Source organism: Nycticebus coucang, chromosome 19, assembly GCF_027406575.1.
Source record: "Nycticebus coucang isolate mNycCou1 chromosome 19, mNycCou1.pri, whole genome shotgun sequence".
Lineage (NCBI taxonomy): Eukaryota > Metazoa > Chordata > Mammalia > Primates > Lorisidae > Nycticebus > Nycticebus coucang.
The window spans coordinates 57616552-57628858 of NC_069798.1; the positions used below are offsets into that span (position 1 = coordinate 57616552).

At 47.5% G+C, this 12307-nt stretch overlaps 1 protein-coding gene across 5 annotated transcripts in view; it reads right to left on the reverse strand.

Annotated features, from left to right (window-relative positions):
• The window catches only part of RNF152 (ring finger protein 152), a 76851-nt gene extending 64899 nt beyond the window's left edge, over positions 1 to 11952 (reverse strand). For 2 of the 5 annotated variants that reach the window (XM_053571710.1, XM_053571712.1), the window contains exon 1: positions 10479 to 10750. The gene's annotated coding sequence lies outside the window, so the exon portion shown is untranslated. The other 3 variants (XM_053571715.1, XM_053571713.1, XM_053571714.1) reach the window with 3 other exon arrangements.
• Positions 11953 to 12307: the final 355 nt, after the last annotated feature.

The following is a 12307-nucleotide window of genomic DNA, read 5'->3' on the forward strand; positions in this document are numbered from 1 at the left end:
ATAAACACTCGCCAGACATCAACACAATAAGAAACCCAGGATGTACTTAAATGCACGTATTTTCAAATTAGCTACAGAAGGGCCCACAGAGACCATGGCTGAGACTGGTTCAACCCCTGCAATGATCAGCATCTTAGACTGAACTGAAATGTAGCTCTCAGAGTCCCCTTCACACTTGTCTGTGCAGCCCTCAAGGTTATTTCGAAAGAAGAAACTGATTTCATCATTGCAACAAGTCTTTATTGTGTGTCTACTGTGTACCAAGTCCCAGGCAACCATCCTGCTGGGCAACTACCACTGTTTAGGAGACCTTCTAAAGATCACACTAACTGTTTATTGTATAGCCTAGTTTCCTTGTCTTTATTTAAGAGCCTTTCCTTAATTATAATAATAAAGATTCCATTCCAAAATGCAGATTCCTAAATAAAGGAATTGACAAAGCTATCATGGCTTCTGCCATCTCATCCTCTGCCTCCTCTCTGAGGATGGCTGTATGGCTGAGGATATTAAATGTTCACAAAACTGCTTCAGGAATGCTGAACAACTATCTTGGAACATGACAGAAGGGTCACCAACTTGTCCTAATTCTCCTGGGACTGTTCTGGTTTGAAAATGGAAAGTTCCATGATGCAGCTATGCTCTTAATGAAAAACTCAGGGTTCACCCCACCCACCTCCAAGAAACCAGACCCCAGGAAAGAGGGAGTCCATTGCAAGCTGTCCTTCCCTGCACCTGGGGAGGGTGAGGCCACAGGGGAAAGGAAACCGGGATCCTTCCAGGATGGCTTGGGACCTCTTCTCAGCTGCCTTTCCTCTGCCACTTTCTTCCAGCTTTCTCTAGTTCCTCCTGAGAAGGTCAATCATTTTAAACTCCAGATCATTTCAGCAAAGCTTTACAAAGACTCTCCAATGACAAGACTCCAATGATAACAACACACAAAAGAAAATCTTATGTAAACGCTGACGGCTGTCATTACTTGGACATGGTTATCTCCTGGGCTAGCTTAAGGGCTTCTTCAGGTTAGAGGATTCCTATTCCTCCCAGTATTTCCAGGAGTGAGCATAAGATGGTAGATGCTGAGTGACACGGACATCAGTAATAGCTGCCCTGCATGTAGTGCTTACAACACAGGGCAACACGCTAAGCACTTCAGAAAGCCTCTTACTCACACCACAGCTCAATGGGGTTGATTCCTTCCCCTTTTGCAGCTGAAGAAACCAAGGCTCACTCTGACCTTGTTTATTCAAGGTCATATGGCAGAGCTGAAATTTAAAGTCAAACCCATATAGCTTTAAAAATTCCATGTTTCTAACTTCTCACCTGAACAAGGGCCATGTAAGGTGGGCACGTAATGGGGAGGGTCAAAGAGCAGAAAGAAAATCACCAGATGCTTCTTTTATTCTCTACCATCTTAGCTTCGGCATTCCAGGCGGACAGCAGAGTAATCAAATCAATTATGACTAACGTACATACATGAAGCTAGGAAGTGGAGAGATTTTTATTAGAATTATGCCTAGCAAAAAGTAGACAATATTTGAATAAATTTAATGAATATAATTGTTTAACCAATATGTGGCTTAATTCATTAATGCTTAGTGTTTTAAATGCTATTTTACCCACCACGACAGGTGACTAGATGGATCCCTACCGTAGGTTTCTGTATTACTTACTACTCCCCTAAAATGACAGTAATCCTACGTCTCGTGACAAATAGGCAAATTCTCTAAGACACAGAGATATATCCACGTGTTCTCCAACCATTTTTAATCTCATATTATTAACCTACAAGGAAGCAATTTGCAAGCCTACCCCAGAGCAACACAACTGCAAAAGAATATCATAGCAGACGCTTTGTTTTAGCTCTATTCACTGCCCTTCCAACTAATAGTGTTATTTTTTTTTTTTTCAGGTTAATGTGAGGGTACAAACAACCAAGTCACAATATTTGAGTTTGTTAGGTAGAGTCTCTCTTGTAGTTATGTTCAGCACCCAAAAGGTGTGCCATACACCCCTACATTGTGCACATTCATGGGAGCACCCCAACCCTCTCCCTTCCCTCGCTTGTTTCCCCTCCCCACAACTTGAATTGAAATGAGTTTTTCTACTATGTGGGCATAAATTAGATCATGTGCTGACTTCATATCAGTACTAAGTACACTGACGGTGTTATTTTAATGTTAGTGTGTTCCCAGCCATTTTCTCCAAGTAATTGAACACATTTCTCTCTCTCTCTTTTTTTTTTTTTTTTGCAGTTTTTGGCCAGGGCTGGGTTTGAACCCGCCACCTCCGGTATATGGGGCTGGTGCCCTACCCCTTTGAGCCACAGGCACCACCCATATTTCTCTCTTTTATAATAGTACTTCTATAATGATCAAGCATTAAGTATCAAAGAAGAGTTTCTATCATGTGAATGAATATTCCAAAATCAAAAGAGGTGAGATAAGGCCGATGAATGTGTATCACAAGGGTATTGATGCCTTGAGTTAACTATGAAGGGAGACAGGTGGTCAGTTATGGGGAACCACCCAGTCACATCAAACACAGATGTCACAGTCTGCTCCCTTAGACTGTAAGGTGGCCTAATGGGGTCCAAATTCTCAAGTAATTGAACACATTTCTCTTGTTGCTACTTGTCCCCAAAGAGAGGTTTTTTTTCTTTTTCTTTCTTTTTTTTTGGGTGGTGCGACCAGGGTAGCTGGAAAATAGAAATCAGAATTCTAGTTTTGTTAGAATGATGCCTGTCAAGGAAAACAGTCACTTCTCAAACATTGCTATGCACTCTGCAGCCTGGTAATTCTAAATTGATTCAACATGTAATCATTAATGGAAGTAGGAGAAGCTCTAAAAATAAGCTTCTGTTCTGAACTTCCTTTAAGAGTCCAGACCGGGGGTGGTGCCTGTGGCTTAGCGGGTAGGGCGCCAGCCCCATATGCCAAGGGTGGCGGGTTCAAACCCGGCCCTGGCCAAACTGCAACAAAAAAATAGTCGGGCGTTGTGGTGGGCGCCTGTCGTCCCAGCTACTCGGGAGGCTGAAGTAAGAGAATCGCTTAAGCCCAGGAGTTGGAGGTTGCTGTGAGCTGTGTTACGCCACGGCACTCTACCAAGGGCGATAGAGTGAGACTCTGTCTCTACAAAAAAAAAAAAGAGTCCAGATCAAAAGTGTCTATAATCCCTTTACCACATGGCATCAAAATTAATTTCTGTGTTGTCAAGGAGTTACCAATGATTATTTATTAAGTTCATATATAAACATGGTAACAAATACAAAATGGGGCCAAACCTCATAAACTCCTTATCTTTAAGGGGCTTGCAAGAGAACTGAGATTCTGTAGGTCAGAATTGCTACATCTGCCAGCCTGCAGGCCCCCCTTGAGGGAACTTTGGCCCCTGACCTCTCCCCCAGCTACAAAGGTCCAGGGTAGCAAACGGTTGGTAGGAAAAAATGGCTGGAAGGATCCCATTCACTAGGACTCTTGTGATAAGTGGCTTGAAGACAAAAGACATCTTGGGCTATCTTCAAAACACTTCCCTTTATATAAAAACTAGCTTGAGTGGGATTCCTGTTCTTTCCAATTAAACAGAAAGAAAAAGACACTTCAGTCTTAGGTGATTAATACAAGACAATCTATGACAAGTACCCTTTGGAGAATGAATGAATGAATGCTGAATGATATGAGAGATGGAGGCAATTTTGCCAGAGAACTTTATAGTAGTAAAACATTGCTAAGGACTAAAGTGATTGAATTAAACTTTTTCGAAGAATTAAGAGCTGAATTGAGCTTTTAACAATAGGATGGAAAGAAAGGAAGAGGGAGGACATTTTAGGCCACAGAAGGTGCTGGAACGAAGAAAGAGGCTATGCAAAGCATTTTGAGGGAAGAGTGGATTAACTGGCCCAGCCATTGTGGTGGTTTAAAGTCAAGAGCAAAAGGAGGTTGGAAAGGAATTATCCCATCAAGCTGGGGATACCTCTTAAAAAAAGACTGAAGAATGTTAGCTGCCTCTCCCAAGAAAAACAGCAGCCACTGAAGGTCATTAAGGGAGAGAATGAAAGATTGAATGGCTCTGAGAGTGACGATATTTTGTAATATGGATTGGGGGTAGGAAAGTCAGGAAGTGAGGGTGACCACTGTGACAGCGCACAGAGAAATAAGGTTATCAGCTGTGATGTGGCAGGGGACATAGAAATTAAGGAAGATGTAAGAACTGCTACTGGGAAGGACAGTTACTCTGTTAATAAGCAGAATAGTAAAATTAATAATAATGTCCCCTATATCCCATCAATTCTTGTCAAACCTCAGGGAAGAGGGCAGTAATTGTGATTATCTGAATTTATAGATCAGAACGAAGCCAGGAAAGTTAAATTTCCCTGGTAGGTGGGAATGAGACCGTGGGGACAAGGGGTGTACAAAGAGAAAATACAAGCACAGAACATAGCATTCGTAGATTGCACTTCACGATAACTTTGCACCTACCAGTGACATGTCTTCATTCAATCAACTCCTTCTTTGCACAAAGGGCTGATACCACAGGGAGCCTGTGTGATGTTAGAATAAGTTTCATCACGCAGAATGTTTGCAATGAGTTTTATTTATGCAGGAATTAATACATCGTGTGGTAAATGAGGCACTTTCTCCGACTCATCCCTCCCACTCCTGACAGATCACTCACAGCCCCCACAATTCCACAAAGGATGTGCCCCAGGCCTCAGTAGCCATAGATGGTCTAGACCTAGAAACCAGGGGCCTCGTGAAGCAGAAGAAAAGCAGGTCACCGGGAGGCCTCCTCTAAATCCCACAATGACAGTGAGTCAACCAGAAGAACAAAATCCTCAAACATAAAACAAGTACAGACAGTCCCCAACTCACAATGGCTCAGCTTAGGATCTTCTGACTTGATGATGGTGCAGAAGCCACAGGCACTCAGCAGAACGTGTCCTTTGAGCACCCATATAACCATTCTGTTCTTCACTTTCAGTACAATGTTCAATAATTACATCAGACATTCAGCGCTTTATTATGAACTAGGCTTTGTCATAAAAGATTTTGCCCAACTGTAGGCTAATGGAAATGCCCTGGGTACAAAGAAGGTAGGCTAGGCAAAGCTATGGTGTTCAGAAGGTTGGGTGTATTTGATGCATTTTTGATTTGCAGTATTTTTAACTGACCTGAGGATGGGTTTAGTGGACATAACCCCACTGTGAGTCAAGGAGCATCTGTACTTATTCTGTCCCAACTATGATTTCAATCACAGAGGCAGACTGCCGGAATACACACTAGAATTCCTGAACCCTCAAGGGAAGGAGCAGGAAAACCAACACCCTCCTCCTTTCTGGCTTCCATGATGTCATGGAGATGGGCAGTGCCAGAAACCACTTTCACACCACAAGTGTCCTGTACCTAACTAGCAAACTTTGATTTGAAATGAAAGTAGTAAATAGAAGCCAAACAAAATACAGAAAGGCATTTTGGAGCTTCCCAAATATAGCCCAAGACTAGTCCCACAGGGTCTCATTTTCCTTCTCTTTCGGGCTGTGCCCAGGCCTCAAACCATCCCCCAAGGACACTGAATGGGCTCCAGACCGTCAGTGGCTGGTTCTTCCTGCTGGTCTCCCAGCCGCTCATCTCCCAATTCAAAATCCCTTTGGTGCAATACCTTGTCACTCAAATGAAGCTGACCAGAGGGTAGCCTCTACATCATTAGGTCGATACGGATGTTCCCTCAGTCACTGTGACTAGGGGACCAACAGTCAGTTTACCATATGACTTCTACATAAGGAGCACTGTCCTCACAAAAGTGACTTTACCAAGGTGATTAATGAGCCAGAAGCAATTCTATTTTGTTAAATTCCAAGCTTATGCTTAGGATACTTATCAAATTTGAACAATTCTAACGCGTGCATGTAGTCACCACAATGTGAACAAAGATGCATGAGTGACCAGCTCTTCCCAAAGTGAAATCTCACGACAAGCCACAAACTGCTCAGCCACAAACTGCTCTTACATTGCCAATTCCACAGTCCTCACCTCTTCTAGGGAGAGTAAGGCTTTAAAACTGAGCACCTTCCTAGTCAAGACTGTTGCTGATGGAAGTACAAACACCCCAGAACTCTCTAAGTGTTCTATTAGTCTTGTGACCAGAAAAAGCCTCTTATCCAAATTGCTTTTCCTAAATATCAAAGTATTAAGAGGGTGACCTGAGGTTACCCTAAACACATTCCTGCCCCCCTTTGGATCTTATCTGCTGCCCTGCGGGGTTTGCTGCGGGAGGTCTCCCAAGTGACGTTAGGACCTCTGCCACTTTTTTTCCACCCTGGAATGATCCAAACAAACTCAGGAAGTCTTAGACAAGAGGCAGATGGTGAGGAAGAGAAAGTCTGCAAGAATACCTCTCTGTTACATAATGCTAAGCACACAGCCTCCTTAAACCAGCCTTGGAAATACCGAATGGCCTTTAACTTCAGAGTAAACAAGTACTCAGAGCAGGCAAACAGAGAGGATTATAATCCTTTTATTTGATGACCAATGCCAAGCGTACAATCATGTTAGTAAATACCATATCAACCTAGAAGTAAGTAACAGGTTGGGGTAGGGCCAGATTCTTTAGGATATTTACCACTCATTTATTCAGCCAATACTCAGGTAACATTCGATATCTACCGAGCACCAAGACAGGTCCCATGGGACACGCTTTCTACCCTTGCCTAGGCCAGATCACTGTGGAAGTCACTAGTGCTACTTGCCTAGATCCACTTCTCCCCTTTTCAGCACATGAACTACTCAATTGTGATGAAATGGGATCATATGCCCAGTACTGGCCAAAGTGATGGAACTCACCTGTGTGTGGGATCGCCTAATGCTAGACCATGACCTGTAGCCCACCCATCCCAATGCTGCAGTGATCTTGCAAGCCCACACCTGGACAAGGCCAACAACATTTTGAGTCCCTGAGTGACTGCAACGGGCGGAGCCCAGCTACCATCCATGCTGGACATAGCATGGAAAAGAGAAACTGCATTTAGTCACCAAGATTCAGAGGTATTTGTTATTGCAGCATAACCTAACCCATCTCGCTGAGACATCCCTGTTTAAAAAAGAGAGAGAAACCTGCAATAGTATCCCCTCCCCTCTGTTTTCTACATCAGATAATACAGAAAAGCAGAATTTGTTTCAAAACTCAGGTGCAGCAGGGACTGAACGCTATCTTGAAAAGCCATCAGGAGAGACTGGTACAGACAACTCTGAGGGAATAAGGGATGAAAAGAGTGACCTCTTAGTAATGGTGGAATCAGCCATATGGGATCTAGGAGACTTTAAAGGCTACAAAGAAAAGGCCATCTTCTGACAACAGGCTCAGACCTTCAGGAAGCAGTGAGTCCCCTAATGAACGGGGCATTCGAGCAGAGTCTGGATGGTCATATTCTCCCTCCTCACAAGTCCAATCCCATCTTTTTTCATCTCTCTCCACCTTCCATAACTTAACCAGATTCAGGTCTTCATTTCTCCATCTCCTTAGCCGCTCCCTGAGGTAGTTTATTTTTATGTTTCTCTCCACCCACCCTCACTCTGTACCTTTCACAGAGCCCATTATCTATCAGGTGCTGATAAACACCTCCTGGATGAATGAATGAACATTGCACAAAGGCCTGCAGGCAAAGGTCAGTCTAATAACCGCTAGGGCTCTTCCAACCTAAAGCTAAAACACACTATTGCACACATCTGGGGGAGGGGAGCCTTCATTTAAAAAAAGCAAAAAACATCAATACAACAACACTTCATTGCGATTTATTAGTGCACACAATTTAAAGCCACAAGGAAATCTAACATTGCACTATGGCCATCTTTGTTCTTGGACGTGCATCTACATGTGCAGGCAGCTGTTTTCCCATGTGGAATTTTATGTGTGAAGTATTTATTCTATTTTTTTTTTAAGAAAAAACCACACCCTTGTTTCTGTTGCCTTATTACATTCCCTATTATCCCATCACGTGGTGTTTCTTCTTACAGCAACACAGTACACACCCTACATTATTGCTGACATCAAATTACTTGTCAGAATACCTCTATCCTATCAGCATGTTACTAATCTGATCTTCCCAAAGCATTGGCCTTTGTCTCAGCTGGGACTAGACAGCATCTACTTTCCCTAGTAATTCTTTAATAATCTTACAGTAGAAGGATAAATGGCAATGTCACTTATGTTTTTAAAGTCACCTTTTAAAACAAAACTACCCTAGAGGTGAATGACAAATCTTTCAAGTTTTTTAACTTTAATTTTCAAGGGGTTGAGGAGGAGAGGAAGGGTGAGGAGAAAATGTGCAATGTACAAGAGAGCCTCGGTACAGCCCCTCAGCTGTCTTCCTACAAGAAAACCCCAGAGTCCACTTCCATGACCATTCCTGTTCCCTGCTACTTGTGCTGGATACGCAGGACTCTGCCCTCTAGGAGAAAATCCCAATGCCGAAGTGTCCTGAGAAGTCTGAAGGTTACATTTTCATTGCACTCTTACCAAGATAATCCCAGATCTGGTTAGGCTGACATCAAAATAGAACTATCCTTGGAAAGAAAAGAACAGGCCAGAGTGTTTGGAAAAGAACCGATAACCTAAGATAAAATGCAGAATGAGAGTGTAATGGTTCATGGCTATATAAATGGAAAGTTCACTCCAGCTCCGTTGTCTCTTTTCTCTTTCCGCTCCCCCCAACGGCCCTCTCCCCTGCCTCCCAGTATTTACTGCTAGCTCCGCTCTCTTGATGGTGCAAACACTATTCATTAGAAGGAAGGGAGGGGAGAAAGAAGGTCACTGCATGTGACCAAAACCCTCACTGAGCCCTGATCAAATGCATAACCAGCCTTACGATGACACCTTTTGCAACAAAGGATACCACACCTATAGTCTAAGGCCAAAATATATTACTACAGACAGGAAAGCAGGCAGATATCCAAACCCCACATTCAGATACAACTGCCCACGTATTGATTCTATCAACCAGGTAGAATTTCTACAACCCTAAATTCACCTTGCCCCCAGTGACTTCTTCAAAAAGGAAGGAATAAAGTCATTCGCGATCCCATTCTCCCAACCAGTAGTTCTAGCAGCTCCCACATCCTCGCTCTGATAGGAATGATGTTGATGCAGAAACCACCCAAACAGCACTGAGCCAGCACTGCCGGCCCAAATGACCCAGGGACACCCAGGCAGCTACCCAGATTGGTGGGGGTTACCTGAATCTGTCACCGAGTCCCTTTCACCCCCTTCTGCGTGATGACATCAAGTGGAAATGGTGCGCATTTGGAAGGCAAGAGGCTGACAAGCTGGAAGCACAAATGAGACTGAGCTTTGTTCAGCCTGTGGTGGATGGAAGGAATACTCGCAGGAAGGGTTAGGCACTCACGGCGGCGAAGGAAATCCAAGCGCCCCTGGGCCAGCGGCGGAGCGGGAGCAGCGGGGAGGTGTGCAGGGCTGGAGGGCCGGGAAGGGGGCGTCACGGCTCCTAATTGTCTCTATAGGATAAACAACCACCTCCCCTCCTCCGCAGTCTCCCCCGCCCCCAAGTTCCCCTCTGGTGGGAGCAACAGTCATCCCTCAGGAAGAAATTACAGGGTGGAGAAGAACATCTTGGAGCAAAGATACACTGGCGAAATTCACTAGGTAAACCTGGGCGCCGGGGACTCGGGCGCCCAGTCACCCGCCCAGACACACCAGCGCTGCGCTCGCAAGCATCCTGTCGTTTGCCACTGTCGGCCACTTCGTCAAGTCACTGTTACTCTGTCCTGCAGATTTCTCTACTCCTTCCAAAACCGTTCAGCGCTCCCCTCACCACACCCCCACCCGAGGAGAGATCGGGAACCGCCGCTTCCCGAGCGCTGCCCCACGAGTCCAGCTTGCTTTGTCCTGCCGCTGTCCTTCCAGGAGCAGGCTCCCCAGGCGCATGTGTCCGCACAAAAGACCCCCACCATCTGGCCCACCACTGTGTGCTCTCCTGCCAGGAAGGGCTCCAGGGCAACTTCTAGGGGTGGGAAAGGCGCAGATGGAGTGGACCTGGAGAGGCCGCCGGGATTATGAGGGCCGGGGGTGCAGCCGGGGCGAGCGCGCACGCACGTGCACCCCCAGCGGCGCGCGCGGCGCGGGCACGAAGCGGGCTCCCTCGGACCGGAGCTTCAGGGGGCATCTGAGGACTGTGTGCGGCCGCTGACCGCGCCGCCCGCCCAACTCCGCCGGCGCTCGGGAGAAACGCAACTCCCGAGACCCTTTCGCCCGCGCCCTGGGGCCGCCCTGCCCGGCCGGACCCCGCGCTGCTGTCCATGGGATCCCTGAGGCCCCACCACCCCCATCCATAAGATACCCCGTTACGCCCGGCGGCAGCTGCCCCAGTCGCCCGGGGTGGCCGCCGGGCGGGCGCAGACATCCCTGCGCGCCCCTCTGCGCCCCGGACCCGGGGAGGACCGGGGCAGAAACACAAACCGAAACTCACTGACCTTCCTCGTCTGCGGGCTCGGCGCTCGCTACAGCGGCGGCGGCAGCATCGCGGGGTGGTCCCGGCGCGTCCGCCCCGCTCAGCCACAGCCAGACGCGCGCCGCGGGCCGGCGGCCGCCGCTCCTCCCTCCCCGAGCCGCGAGCCGCGGGGCGGCGCCTGCAGCCCCAGCCTCCCGCCCGGCCCTTCGGGCGGCTGCCCCACCTGCCCTGCCCTGCCGCTCTCCGCCTTATAGGTCGGACACCGCAGCCAGGAGCGGAGCACCGGGCGGGAGCTTTTTGTGTCACCGAGACTGAAACACCGGAGTGGGTGGTGGCGGGAGGCTGGGCTCTGAGGCCCGCGGCACCGCCCCTCCCGTCGGCTCCACCTCCTCCCCACCCAGCTCGCGAGCCCTGCCTGTCCCGGACTTCTGTCTGTCCGTCCTGAATCGCTCCCTGGGAGCGGGGGCGTATCCACCCTCCCTCCCTGCGCGCTCCCTGGGGCTGGCCCCAGCGCCCACCCTCAGCCAGGACCTCGACGTTGTCCTTTCCACCGCGCCGCAGGACCCGAGCGGAATCAGGTGTGAAAGGAGGCCGGGCTCCGCCGGGACCAGAGGCGGGGCCGAGCCGGGGGCGTCGGCTGGCGGGGAGGGCCCAGTCTGCCGCTAGCTACCCGGGACCGCGAGGGGGAGGAGTTTAGACCATCTGGTTTCCAGAAACCGTCCTGGATTCGGGTCACCGCAGGTACTTTTTGGCTGCCCCTAAAAGTTCACATAGTCCATCCAGGCTGAGGCCCTACTTTCCAAAGAGGCTGGAATGAACACCCCACTACCTGATCCCTCCAATGGGAGACGGGGACAAGGAGACACAAGACCCGGGGTTGCCAGGAAGCACGAACCACCAGTACGGCGGGGCCCACCCTGTCACGCACCTTAAACCAAACTTCCACCTTAGGGACATGGCTTAGAATGTCTGTTCCCCCAAGAAGATCTGAAGATACGTCTGCCTCTTTAGTTAACCGCAAAACGGGAGAAGGGAGGAGGAAGGTCGCAGATAGAGGGTGATTACCACGCCCTTTGGTGCCTTTTTAAAAGACTTCCTTGCAGAATGAAAACCTGAAACGCTATTCTATGACTCTGGTGAAGTTCCGCCGCCAGCCAACCTTTCTGGTCTCCAGCAGCAAGGCTCAAGGGAATGATCCCCACATCTTCCAGCAGAGCGTGCAGCCTGTCCCCAGCTGCTGGAATGGAGCCTTCTAACACAAGTAAAGAACTCCGCGTTCTCCCTCCCCCAAGTAGCTCATTGAAGTGCTTTTGCCAAGATGACTTTTTAAAAAGGGGTAAGGGAACCCTATGAACCAATGGGAGCTTTATGTGATCTACTAAAATTCATACTGTACTCAGGTGACTGTTGTCCTGTCCCACAGATACAATCTGTCAAAGGGGTCTCCAAACATGCTGTCATTAAGCACATACAGAAAAATAGTCACTGGGACTCAAATAAAGCTTGATAGCTATCAGTTGTCTCTGGGGTTCTGAATCTTGTCCTTTTGTTCCCCGAAGCTATAACCTCTGTCATACCCCTGAGAGGTGTAAAAGTTTTATGCATGTTTTAGAAGCCTAAGGTAATCTCAAAGTAGAAGACTTCCAGAGTCTGTATTTTAAGCCTCAAATTTAGGGAAGAAAAAAGAAATATTTTTATAGAGAAACTAATAAGAATTTTGAAACTCTGATGTTGGCCAGAAGGTTGGAATAAAGAAGGTGAGTTCTGACACTCCAAGATTTTACTAGCAAATTCGAGCTTAGAAATATTACAATTATACAAGAGTGACTTTTTTTTTTTTTTTTTTTTTTT